This window comes from Jatropha curcas, chromosome 2 (genome assembly GCF_041381405.1).
Source record: "Jatropha curcas cultivar XTBG-Jc1 chromosome 2, XTBG_Jcur_1.0, whole genome shotgun sequence".
Lineage (NCBI taxonomy): Eukaryota > Viridiplantae > Streptophyta > Magnoliopsida > Malpighiales > Euphorbiaceae > Jatropha > Jatropha curcas.
The window spans coordinates 28,650,185-28,663,220 of record NC_143152.1 but is presented as its reverse complement, the minus strand read 5'-3'; the positions used below and the strand labels follow the sequence as shown (position 1 = coordinate 28,663,220).

The 13,036-nt window shown below is 34.8% G+C and overlaps 1 non-coding gene across 1 annotated transcript; it reads left to right on the top strand.

Annotated features, from left to right (window-relative positions):
• Nucleotides 1-818: 818 nt before the first annotated feature.
• LOC149498553 (small nucleolar RNA R71) lies at nucleotides 819-925 on the top strand. The gene has a single exon (XR_016319827.1). It is a non-coding gene; the product is annotated as a small nucleolar RNA R71 (small nucleolar RNA).
• The last annotated feature ends 12,111 nt before the right edge of the window (nucleotides 926-13,036 follow it).

Here is a 13,036-nt window from a genome sequence, read left to right as displayed (position 1 = left end):
CCTTTTCCTGTTCTTCTAAGTCAATGATAGGCACCTTTGGCTGTTCTTTTTCTTCTTTTTCTTTCCTTGGTGGTTCATCTAATTGTTTGCCACTCCTCAAGGTGATAGCCTGCACTTGTTCTTTTGGATTCTTTTCAGTATTGCTAGGTAATGTACCTTGAGGTCGAGATGCCATCATGTTTGCGAACTGCCCTAATTGAATCTCCAAATTCCTGATTGCAGCTTGCTGGATTTTATGGTTCTCCCTGGTTTCGTTCATGAATTCCATGTGTGATTTGGAGAGGGCAGTGAGGAGGTCATCATGAGATTTCTTTTCTGGAGGGTGGAACCCTGGGGGTGCATTCAAGGCATTGTTAGGATTACCATAAGATAGATTAGGATGATTCCTTAACCTGTTATCATATGAATTTGAATAAAGGTAATTCTTTCTTCCTTGATTCATCACATAGTTCACTTGCTCCAAAGTTTGTGAATTTAAAGAGTCCATGATGCATTCCCCAATTCCATGTTGTCCATTGCACCTATCACATACTTGCATAACAGAGTTTACAGGATTAGTAGTTAACATGTCCAATTTCCTTACCATGTTATCTACCTTGGCATTAAGTGCTGTAATGGCGTCTATTTCATAGACTCCTGCGGTTCTTCTCCTTTCGGTATTGTTTTGGTAGTGGCTGTTGCTTGCCATCTCCTCTATCAACTCATATGCTTCATCAATTCCTTTCTTTTCAAAGGATCCACCTGCAGCTGCATCTAAGGTAATTTTGATGTTAGGAGATAATGCATTATAGAAAGTTTGTACCTGTAACCACTTGGGCAAACTATGATGTGGGCACTTTCTTAGCAAGTCCTTGAATCTTTCCCAAGCTTCATACAAGCTCTCTTGATCATGATGAGCAAATGTCATTATCTCATTGCGCAACTTGGTGGTTTTTGAGGATGGAAAGAATTTAGCTAAGAATTTTTGAGCTAATTCATCCCATATTGTAAAACTTCCAGCGGGACACGATTGTAACCATGATCTAGCCTTATCCCTAAGAGTGAATGGAAAAAGTCTTAATTTAATTGCATCTTCAGAAACACCATTTTGTTTGAAAGTGTCACAAATTTCCAAAAAATTGGTGATGTGAGCATTAGGATCTTCACTAGGCAACCCCCCATATTGAATCGAGGTAGAGAGCATTTGGATAATTGCAGGTTTAATTTCAAAGTTATTAGCTTCTACCCTAGGTCTTGTAATACTTGAGGTTGTCCCATTCAGATTAGGTGTTGTATAGTCCCTTAAGGTACGGACCGGATGTTGAAGTGGTGGTCCAACTATGTTCTCGTTTTCGATATCGTCAGCCATGTCTGCCTGTTGTTCGATTTTTACTTCTTGTGTTTTTCTTGCAGCGTTGAGCCTTCGAAGAGTTCGTTCAATTTCCGGATCAAAGATTAGAGGTTCAGTCCTCCTTGATTTCCTTTGCATAAAACAACCTGGAACAGTACTTAAAAGAAAATTAAATAAAAACGAAAGAGTGTCTAAATTAATAACAGGGTAATTCGTATTGATATTGATATGCCAATCCCCGGCAACGGTGCCAAGAACTTGACAGCGTTTTTCGCAAGTGTACGAAATCGCAACAAGTAATATAGAGTAAGAAAGTATCGTATCCACAGGGATTGTTTATCAATTACCAAAATTATGTTAACCTATTATTATTTAGATGATGATAAAAGGAATTCGCTGTAAAGTAAATAAAATTCAAAAAGAGATCAAACACAAAATTTAGGTGAAAAGAAATCAGGGGATTAAGATACTAGGGAATTTGATTTCATTTAATTCTATCCAGCTTATTCTATTAGTTCATTAATCAACTTTAATTGTTCAAGTAGGAGAAACAACCCTAAGGTTACTAACAAGCTCTCCCGATGTATTGTTAGCTATTCTAGTCCAGTTTAATTACCTATCTTAACAGTGAAATTAAACATGAATCAGATCATTAGGTTTTATGGTTGTTTTATGAATTCACAACTTAATACTTTATTAACTTATGAAAACCTCCCTTGAGTCAAACCATATAGCTTCCGCATCAAGTTATTATTCTCAAGTAAATTATTATCTTTTTCATATCAATAACCCTTCTCCCGAATGTAATTATTGAAATAATTCAATCCATGGGAAATATTCTGCCTGGAAGCCTTAAGCACAATAATAAGTTATAACAAGAACAAAGAAAAATAAATCTAATATTATAAACTGGAATCGAATTAAATTACATCAAATCCCTAATATAAGAGTTTAGCTAGACATAGTAATTAAATTAAACTCAATCATACTTGAATCATTCATCATATTTAAAGACAGGCAATAAAGAAAGAAACAAGATGAAGAGTTTAGAATAAAAACTGTATCACAACTATGTTGATGGCTTCCTTGAATCTTGGCACAATTATTTAAAACTTGAAATCTTTGAGAAGAAGAGAATTATGTAAAGTGTTGCACAAAAAACGAGATCTCTTGCTATAAGAAGTTCCTTTCTTTATATAGAGGTCCTGAAGGCAAGTCTGACTCCTTTTAGGAAATAGAATCCTTATTTAGTACAAAATCCTTTATAGGAGATCATAACTGTTTAGGCTCTTGATTTCTTCTTGATTAGGACTCCTTTTTCTTCAGGAATAGGTCCAGGTCTTGTTTAGTGTGTTTAGGAAACTCCTTGAAGTCGGCCCATGTGAGAAAGGCTTGATGTGCGTTTTAAATTCATACTGGTTCCGCCTGGACAGCACGGGCGTGCTTCATGGCACGGGCTGGGCGTGCTGTAGTCTGGAAGTCTAGCTATTGAAGCACTGCGGCATCTCATGAGAGACTCGCGCTCGCGTAGTGTAGATTCGCGCTCGCGTAGTGTAGATTCGCGCTCGCGAGTGTTGGTCGCGCTCGCGTATGTGAGGCTTGCGCTCGCGAGTTGCGCGGCCTAACTCTCTGCCTCTCGTTTGCGCAACTCGCGCTCGCGTAGTGTAGATTCGCGCTCGCGCATGTGAGGTTCGTGCTCTGCCTCTGTTTTGCGCAACTCGCGCGTGCTTCGGGGCACGCTTTAGGCGTGCTGGTTTCTCTCCTCATGGCTTCTAGCACGGGCGTGCCTTCCAGCACAGGCTGGGCGTGCTGGAGGCTGAGTGTTTTGCATTCTAAAATTCTTTTCTGCGCCAAATTTCTGCAGTTTTCTCTTAGATCAAGCGGATTAAAGACCAAGGAAACTTTTTAAACACAATTATACTAAAAGTGATTTAAAATTAAATTAAAGAAGTAAAAACTTACTAAAATTCTAATAAAAACTGTATTAAAAACACTATAAAATTTACACTTATCACTTGTGTCATGTTATTTTCACATATTTGTGTCATAACAATTAACTGCTTCATCATTTCATAAAATTTACTGCTTACCTGTATGCTGATAGCCTCGCCAAGCGGGCAACCTGTATCATGTTAGTTTCACACCATTTGCATGTTTGCATTTTGTGTTTATACATGTGTTCATGTTGTCTTTTTGCTTTAAAATGGTTGAAGACATACAAGTTGAGAAAAGGAATACAATTCATAACTTCATACATCATTTCACATCATATACATGCTTGCATGTTGCTTTGATACATGATTTAATGTTGTATTTTTGTTGTAAAATGATTGGAGGCATACAAAGTAAGCAAAGGAATCCAATTGCATAGAAAAAGAAGTTCAAAAGTGCAAGAAAACACAAGTCGCGAGCGCGCCTTGCAAGGTCGCGAGCGCGTAATGCACATCTGAAAGTCAGTGAGTTTCCAGGTGAAAGTCGCGAGCGCGTAAATGCAAGTCGCGAGCGCGTATGTGTGATCGGCACAAGTCGTGAGCGCGTAAATGCAAGTCGCGAGCGCGTAGAGTGCCAAAAGAGAGACAGTGAGTTATCAGGCCAACTACGCGAGCGCGCAGCGCAAGTCGCGAGCGCTTCCAGGCCAAGGGCCAAGTCGCGAGCGCTTCTTGCAAAGTCGCGAGCGCGAGAAGGGCAAAATGAGAGGCAGAGAGTTTCAAGCACAAGTCGCGAGCGCGCAGTGCAAAGTCGCGAGCGCGCGACGTGCTTCCAGCCTGCGCAATGCAAGTCGCGATCACGCGACGTGTTTCCAACCTGCGCAGTCTACACTCTTTTGGTCATATCTCTCAATATACAACTCCGATTTGAATGATTCAAAAACCCATGTAAAGCTAACACATAGAGGAACAAATAACGCTTATATGACACTTCCTAATTCCATCATTAAATGGGGTCAAAATCAAGATGAAGTTACTGGTCAAATTTCCAGCAAGCCCTGTTTCAACATAAACTCAATATTTACTTCATTTATTCAATACCTCCCCTGTTTTCTCACCATTTCCAGTCCTCCCACTCAACATGAAGCAATATTGTCTCATTAGCAACACACCACACAATTTCTCATGCAAAGAAAATGGTAAATAAAAAGAGATATCACACCTTCACTTAACAAGCTTGGAATCTTCTTCTTAGCTTCCTTTTTCTTCTACCTTTGAGCTCACCTCTCCTATACATGAGAATTCATATGAACCATCTAAAAATATCACCAAATGATTCAAGTATGAAATTCAAGAAGGTTTACTTACTTGGATGGAATAGAAGTTGAATTAATGTTTAACTCCCATGAAAATCTTCACCACCATTAAACGTGATGGAGAAAGGAAAGTTGAAGAGGAAAGTAGAGGAAGAAGATGAAGATAAGGATGAAGAAATGAAAATGAAATGGAATCCATGGGTAGTCTCTAGAATGTCACTGATTTTTATATGAAAATTACCAAATGGTACCTCAAGTGTCAAAATGGTACAACTTAATACCTCAACTTTATACTTTAGTGAAATCAAATCCTAATCCTTATACTTTGATCTTTTTGTTTCCTTCAAATAAGTCCACTTCTTTTCCTTATTTCAATTACATCCCATTCTAGCCCACTCTAGAATCTAATGGATCGAACTGGGTTTTGGATCAGCCCGACTCGACTCTAAGCAACGACTCGGTTCAATAGAAAAAATGGGACGTTACAATATTCTTCTTCTGTTTTTCTAACTGACTCATCTCGTACAATTTTCATGGGAATACGAGGACCAGTGATAACATTTCTCCAGCAGTTTATATCAACTGATTTCATGAAATTCTCCATTCTAGTTTTCCAGTAAGAGTAATTAGAGCCATTGAACAAAAGAGGTCTAGAAACAGATTGTCCTTCTAAAGAAGAAAGAGGAAGTGGGGTTGCCATGGGATCTTATCTCTTAAGCGGTTAAGCTTCGGTAAGTCAAGAGCCAAGGCTCTGATACCAGATTGTGGGTCCCGTATATGTATGGCACAACCCAAGAGGGGGGGTGAATTGAGTTTTCTAAAAACAGATATAAATTTTAGAAATTCTAAACAAAATATAGAATTCTAAGTGCAGCGGAAAAACAAAGAACTTTGTGAGAATAGAATATGGATTAGAATCACCTCACAATGTTCTATTTATAAAAGATAGAAAGTCGGTGCAAAATGCAGCTATTGATTAGAACAGCTTCACACTGACTTGTTCACTTTTAGAACTTCTTTATGAAGGAAAGCTATTGAGAATAGAACTTCCTCATAAAGTTTAGAAAATCATATAAGACCGTGTGAAAGATAGTTATTGAATTTAGAACTTCTTCACAAAGCCTTAATCAATTATCAGAACAACTTTATGATGGAAAGCTATTGTAATTAGAACTTCCTCATAAAGTTTAGAAAATTAACTAGAAACCCAAGCAGTGAAATATACTGTGAATAGAACAACAGTTAGAATATGGTATATTCACTTATTAGAATTCCAGAGTTCTAATGTTCAGAAAAGATAAGACTTATTACAGTTTTAGAACATTAAATTCATTTTCAACTTTAGCATTTCTAATATGTAAACAGAAGTGTAATAAAAGCAGTATCAAGCAAACTTCAGAAATTAAAAGATAAACACAGTGATTTATAGTGGTTCGGCACTAACTCGCCTACATCCACTCCCCAAGACGCATCTTGAGATCCTCAACTATGTTATCTCTTTTTAAGGGTAAGAGACAAACCAACAGTACAAGGCAATAGATCAACACCTAGATCTACCCTTTTTGTCCCACTAGATTTTCCAAAGGTTCTAGTTAACCTCAACCCTTTCTGTTTTTGGCAGAGTACAGAAACTCAATTCAAGACATTAAAATCTCACACAAGGAGAAGGTCGCTTGATAACCTCTATCACAATAGCTTATCACCCAAGCTATTACACAAATGTTTAATCAAATAAAAAGCATGTCTACAATAGATTACAGAGTCTAAATAGACAGAAAGAAACGCATGTATAAGCACAGGAAAAACAGTTTATCATATTAGAATATCGATTAGAACACAGAACCGTTTTTCAAAAGTAGTTGTAAAAATTATTTTCACTTTAAAGATAAAAACGTTAAGTGTAAAGATGAAAAGAAAAACGGAGGTAGAGAGTAAGGTTTGAGAGATAAAGATTTGATCAATGAGAGAATGCTCTTAAAACGAAAACTCTTACTTCACCACAGCTCAAGACGTGATTGCTTTTGGAAAGTGGATATTTCATTTGAAATCAGAATATCTTATTTCCTTATTTAAAAGATATGAAAATCTTTGTTACCAAAAATCTATTTTATCCTTTTTGGTAAGAGAATAAAACACGATTTTGCTTTCCTTTGAACAAAAGATTTTCGGCAGCATTATTTGGAAAATATTTTTACGGAAGGATGCTCTTACTAAAAACGAAAAGGATTCTCCTTCGTTTTTAAGGTAAGAAAATAAATTTAAATACTTTAGATCTTTCAAAAGATATTTCCGAAAAGTGTATGATTTTATTACCAAAAAACATTAGAGAAGTAATCTCTTTAGTTTTAGGAAATTAAATCATTTCGATTTAAAGAATATTTTTCCAAAACAAATAAAAGAATTTATTTTGAAAAAATCTAATTTCCGAAAAATATTTTTGAGAGAAAACTTAATTTATGTGCTCATATATGGATTTTCTCTCTATCCTACAAAGTATCCTAAATACCTAGGTACTAGGATCTTCGAATAATTTCACACTCAATGTAGGACTTACCTTGTACGATTTCTTTCTATAATAATTCTGCATAAAATAAAATTAGCACAAATAGCATAATTTAAATTTATTTGTTTTGTATTAATCATCAAAATCCGAGATTAGAAATTGACCCTTGAGCCAACAAATGTAATCCTGCAGTTTAAGTGGTCTTCTGTAACCTCTGTTTTAGGGTAGGATTTTCGGTAAGTCTGTTGGCCTGGGAGAATTATTCAGGGGTTATAGAATGCCCTTAAGACCTCCTGTTTCTATTAAAAGTTGTTAATTTTGCCTATAAAAAAAAAGCAGCTCAGGTAAAATCTAATACAAATTAACCAATTCTATTTATTTTAGTCTAAGTAAAATTTATACTTTAATATTATATAGATAAAGAAATTAAAAGAACACAAAAAATTACAATATAACGCAAAACCGGTCATAAAAAAAAAAGACTAATATTATAAAATATATGACTATGGAGCTATTGTTTTATAATGCAATAACTTTTACAAAAGCGGCCATCTCACACAAAATACTGGGAGCTAGAATTATTATCATGTAATCATTAATTAAAAAAAAAAAAAAACAGTTCCTTCTTTATAAAATATTGATAACCAGAATTATATTTTTTATAAACTGCCAACTTAAAAAAAAAAAAAGGGTAACAAAATAATGAAATTACTCCTTGTGAACTTATTTCAGGAGTAAAATGGTATTGTAGGTCAGATTTGTTTTTCCAAGTTTTCAAATTATTTTCTAAGAAACATGCATCAATTTGCAGTTGTTTTTTGTTCACTCCAAGGGTTTTCTTCTCTTTATGCTTTAGCAAATTCATAGAAACTTTCTCAACTTAAGAATAAATTTTTATGGTAGTTGATCTTATCGTATATTTGTTTAGATATACATTGATCTCTCAAAATATTAAACCATTTTGTTAAGTTCTCAAAAAGGAATCCTGTCCCTTTCTTTGAAGGAGACTTCAAAGATATTAAACCATTTTTTTTTAATTTATAAGTGATTCATCCCTTTTAAATAATATTCACCAAATAATAATTCAAACTTTGAGACTCGTTGTAAAAATCACTGTAAATTGACTATCATACTTTGACACTCCTTTGAAACATAAATATATTAGCATCTGAACATAATTTAGGATTATAATTGTGAATAAAAAAATAATATTGTGAGCTGCGTTCTCAACCTTCTGTTAACAAAAGCTGTATATATAGTCATCCGCGTTTTGACTTTCTTTCGTTCAAATTGCCATAAATGCGCATAGTGATTCAGGTCGATTGCTAAACCCAGACACGATCTCCATTGTACAAAACGCAGTCTGGTCTTAAGTTTTATATATTTCCTTTTTGTTTTATGGGTTAATTGTGGTACAATACTGATTGACCCGTAACAGTAATTAAATAGTTTTATTATTCAGTATTGTTTGCATGAGTTAATTAGTATTGGATTTTGAAATTTTATTTCAACAATTAAATTTACTAAAATAAATAATTTAAAATTCAAATGCCAAATATAAAATGAAACACTACAAAAAAAACGCCAATTTGCGACCGATATTAGCAACCGCCAAATATCGGTCGCACTTTTGCGACCGATTTGTGACAGAAGAATAAACAGTCGCAAATTATAGCGCTAAAAATTTCCGCGATTTTGTTTCTCAGTTTGTGACTACTATGCGACGGATTTGCGACCGATGTGCGACTAAGAGTTATTCCGTCGCAAAAGTGCGCGGTTCAAAATTAGGAATATGTGCGACTAAGAGTTATTCCGTCGCAAAAGTGCGCGGTTCGAAATTAGGAATAAAGTTTGCGACCGATGTGCGACAGATGTGAGACCGAATTATTGCAACCGACTTGTTTAGTCGCAAATCAGTCGCAAATTTACTGCAAAGTAAAACGACGTCGCAGGGTAAAAAATTGCGACCGACTAGTCGATCGCAAATTTGAGGGCTTTAAACGCCAGACGCCCTCCTTCTTATTTCTTCTTCTTTCTTTCTTCTCCTCCTCCTCTCCTCTCCTCTGTTCGCAGGCCGCTCCAGCCCCTCCTAACGCCGCTCCAACCCGCCTAATGCCGCTGCAGCCGCTCCAGCCCCTCCGGTCACTCCACCCGCCTTCTTGGACATAAGTTGAGGTATTTTGCGATTTGTGTTGCGAATTTTTTTTTTTTTTTTTTTTTTGCGATTTATGTGTATTTGGACATAATTTGTTGTATATTTGTTTGCTGTGTATTAGATTAACATGAATTTATTTTCTGATAAATTTGTATATTTGGACATAATTTATTATAATTTGCTGTGTATTATTTAATTTATAAAATTAATTAATATAAAATGTAAGATTGCTATTATTAAAAATATCTTTACTTAAACAAATGCATGCTATAATTCAAATAAAATAATTAAAATTTAAAAATTAATTAATATGCATGTCTACAGAATTTTCTATAGACAATATCGGATTGAGAAATAAAGTTAAAAATTAATATAAAATTAAGTGTAAAAGCTTGCTGTTATACGTCCAATTCTATGACAAAAGAACATTTTACTGGTAATTAATTAAAAAAATAATGTAAAAATTATTTATGTACAGATGAAATACTAGTCTCAAGAACAAGCAAAGTTAAAGAATATCCTATATCAATTTAAGGCTATAACAGATTGTAACAGATTGCTGCTCAATTCCAACAAATAATGATCTCCAAAACAGTAATTCAAAGAAACAAATTATAAATTGAGAAGAATAAATAATTCAAAAGATCCAAATGTTTTATTTAATTAGTTTAAAGAAATACACAAAAATCTAATTGCTATTGTTTTATTGGTAGAGAAATTCCAACAGCAACCATTAACCTGAAAAACCAAAATACATAAAATTAGATAATTCTTAAAATATATAATTGTTGTTCATTTGAGATGTGAAAAAGAAAAGTATAACACAATAATATTTTACATTTAGGATAAATGTTATTCCAAGCATACTTCTTGCATAAACTCTTCTCATCCTATCACAATTGCACTATGTAAATTACTATGTTATATAGTCAAAGATTTCAACTAATAACAATTTTTAATAAGTTCCCAATGAAATAAATACCTAATAATAATTTAGAAATAAATTTGAAATGAAAAGAAATACCTAAAGACAATTTATAAATAAAATTTATAATAAAATAAAGTACCTTTACTGACTTTGTAACTTTAAAATCAAAATGTAGGTCTCTTGTGCATATTAAAGCTTGAACTGTTTCTAGCTTTAAAGAGCTACAATATTGATCAAGTACTCTACCTCCTTCATTAAAAGTAGACTCGGATGCTACTGTATTAACAGAAATACATAATATATCATGAGCCATCCTTGATAAGTAACTCGAAACTTCAGAATATTTGTTTTCTACCAATTTAAGGCATCAAACTTGCTATCTTGTTGTTATTATTCTTAAATTTTTTTTTTAAATGAATGATGCGTTTGGTTTGGTTGGAGGCCTAATAGTGGCCATTTTGCTTTTGGAGAATGTTGGTATGATATAGGAGTGTTTATTGAAGTGTTTTTATATTTGAGATTTGATTGAGTTGTGCCGAAGTGCTGCCGAATTTTTTTCAAAAAAATTCAATATGTGGAATCGTACACTTACCTTTATTAGGGTAAAGGTAACAAATGAACTTAGTGAATAAATAAACTTAGTGATTTTACATTTATATATAGGTACCCTTATTATAGAAATAACCTTAGTTAGTTATAAGCGTAAATTGAACATTACATTAGTGGTATGTTTTAAGGATGGTTTAAACTAATGCAATTACATATAATTTACCCTTCATAAACACATTGTTAATTAGGTAAAAAAAAAGCGAAATAATCGAGATTGGATGTACTGGAGGTTCGAGGTCAATGGGATATTAAGACAAGAGTTCCTGCAAGAATTGGAGGCGTTTATACAGTTTGCAGTTGGTAATCCCAGTTTTATGGATGGTAATAAGTTGAGGTGTCCACGTAATCACAAGAAGTGTCGAAATCGAGCCTTCTTAGACATCGATACAGTGAAACTTCATTTGTGCAAAAATGGGTTCGTGGAAAATTATTACGAATGGATACATCATGGTGAAGCTCGAGTTGCCAGTGGGTCGGGCCACTCCATTCTGGTAAGTGTAGAAGTTCAGCCTTATCAATTTTTGTATGGTAATCAATGCAATGATATGGTAATCGATGCGAGTAGAGTACAATATGATTGGGATAATATGGATGAATCGCCAAATGTAGCAGCACAACAATTGTTTGACATGCTAAGTGCAGCTAACAGTGAACTGTGGCCTGGATGCAAGAATCATTCAGTTCTGTCTGTTGTTGCACGATTACTACACATGAAAGCGGAGCACCATTTTTCAGAAAGGTGTTACGATGATTTTGTGCAGTTAGCAAAGGAAATGTTGCCTGAAGGCCATTCAATGGTTGATAATTTTTATTGGACAAAAAAATTAGTTCTGGGATTGGGACTACCGGTAGAAAAGATTGATTGCTATCGTAATAATTGTATGATATTCTGGGGTGTTGAGTCGGAATTCAGAGAATGCAAGTTTTGTAATCTTCTAAGATATCAACGGCGGGGTCAAGGGACTGGTAGAGTACAAACAGAGAAGGCTTTCAAGAAGATGTATTATTTCCCTCTTGTTCCTCGCCTTCAAAGGTTATATGCATCTAAGGCTACAGCTGAACACATGACATGGCATGCTTTGCATGAATATGATGATGGTATAATGACTCATCCGTCAGACTCTAAAGCGTGGAAACATTTTGATAACATTCATCCTGTGTTTGCTGCTGATATAAGAAACGTGAGATTGGGGCTTTGTACTAATGGGTTTTAGCCGTTTGGCCAATCAGGACAACAATATTCATCATGGCCTGTCATTGTCACACCATATAATCTACCATCGTCAATGTGTATGAAAGATGAATATATGTTTTTGTGTGTTATTGTTCCTGGCCCTACTAATCCAAAACATAAAATTGATGTGTTTCTGCAGCCTTTGATTGCCGAACTTAATTATTTATGGGAATATGGGGTTGAAACATTCGATATTTCGATCAATCAGAATTTCATAATGCGAGCTGCTTTGCTTTGGACCATCAGTGATTTTCCAGCATTTGGAATGTTATCTGGGTGGAGTACAGCTGGCAAATTGGCTTGTCCTCATTGCATGGAAAACACTAATGCATTTACACTAAAGAATGGAGGTAAACAATGTTGGTTTGATTGTCATCGCAAATTCTTACCAGAATCTCACCCTTGGAGGAGAAATCGACAATGCTTTAGAAAGAACACGACTATTGTTGAACCCCCTCCACCTGTGAAGTCTGGAGCTGAAATATTACAAGAAATTGAAGTGTTTTTGACAAATTGCAGAACAATCCCAAAAAGCTACCCTACGGTATGATTCTTACCCCTGTGTTTGAGTTTCTGGATGTCGATCTAGATGAGAGTGTTGGTCATTCTGTTTCCAAGTTAGATAGCGGGTCTTTGAAAATGAAGGACGAGGAAGGAGTAGAAGAGAAAGAAAAAGAAGAGAGGGAAAAGAAAGAAAAAGAAGAGAAGGAGGAGAAAGAGAAGAGAAAAGAAGAGATTGAAAAAGAAAAGAAAGTAAAAAGAGAAGCTGGAAATACAAAGAAAGAAAAAGTAATGAAGGACAAGGAAAGTAAAGAAGAAATTGAGAAGAAGAGAAAAGAAAAAGGAAAAGGAAAGTTAGATGAAATAGTAGAAGAGGAAAAGAAGACAGAAGAAAAGGCAGAAGAAGAGAAAGAAGAAACACAAGAAGAAGAATTAGAAGAAGAGAGAAAAGAGGAAACTGAAAAGGAGAGTACTGCAGAGAAAGAAGAATCAGAAAAAGGAGAAACAGAAAAGAAGAAAGAGCCTGAAAAGA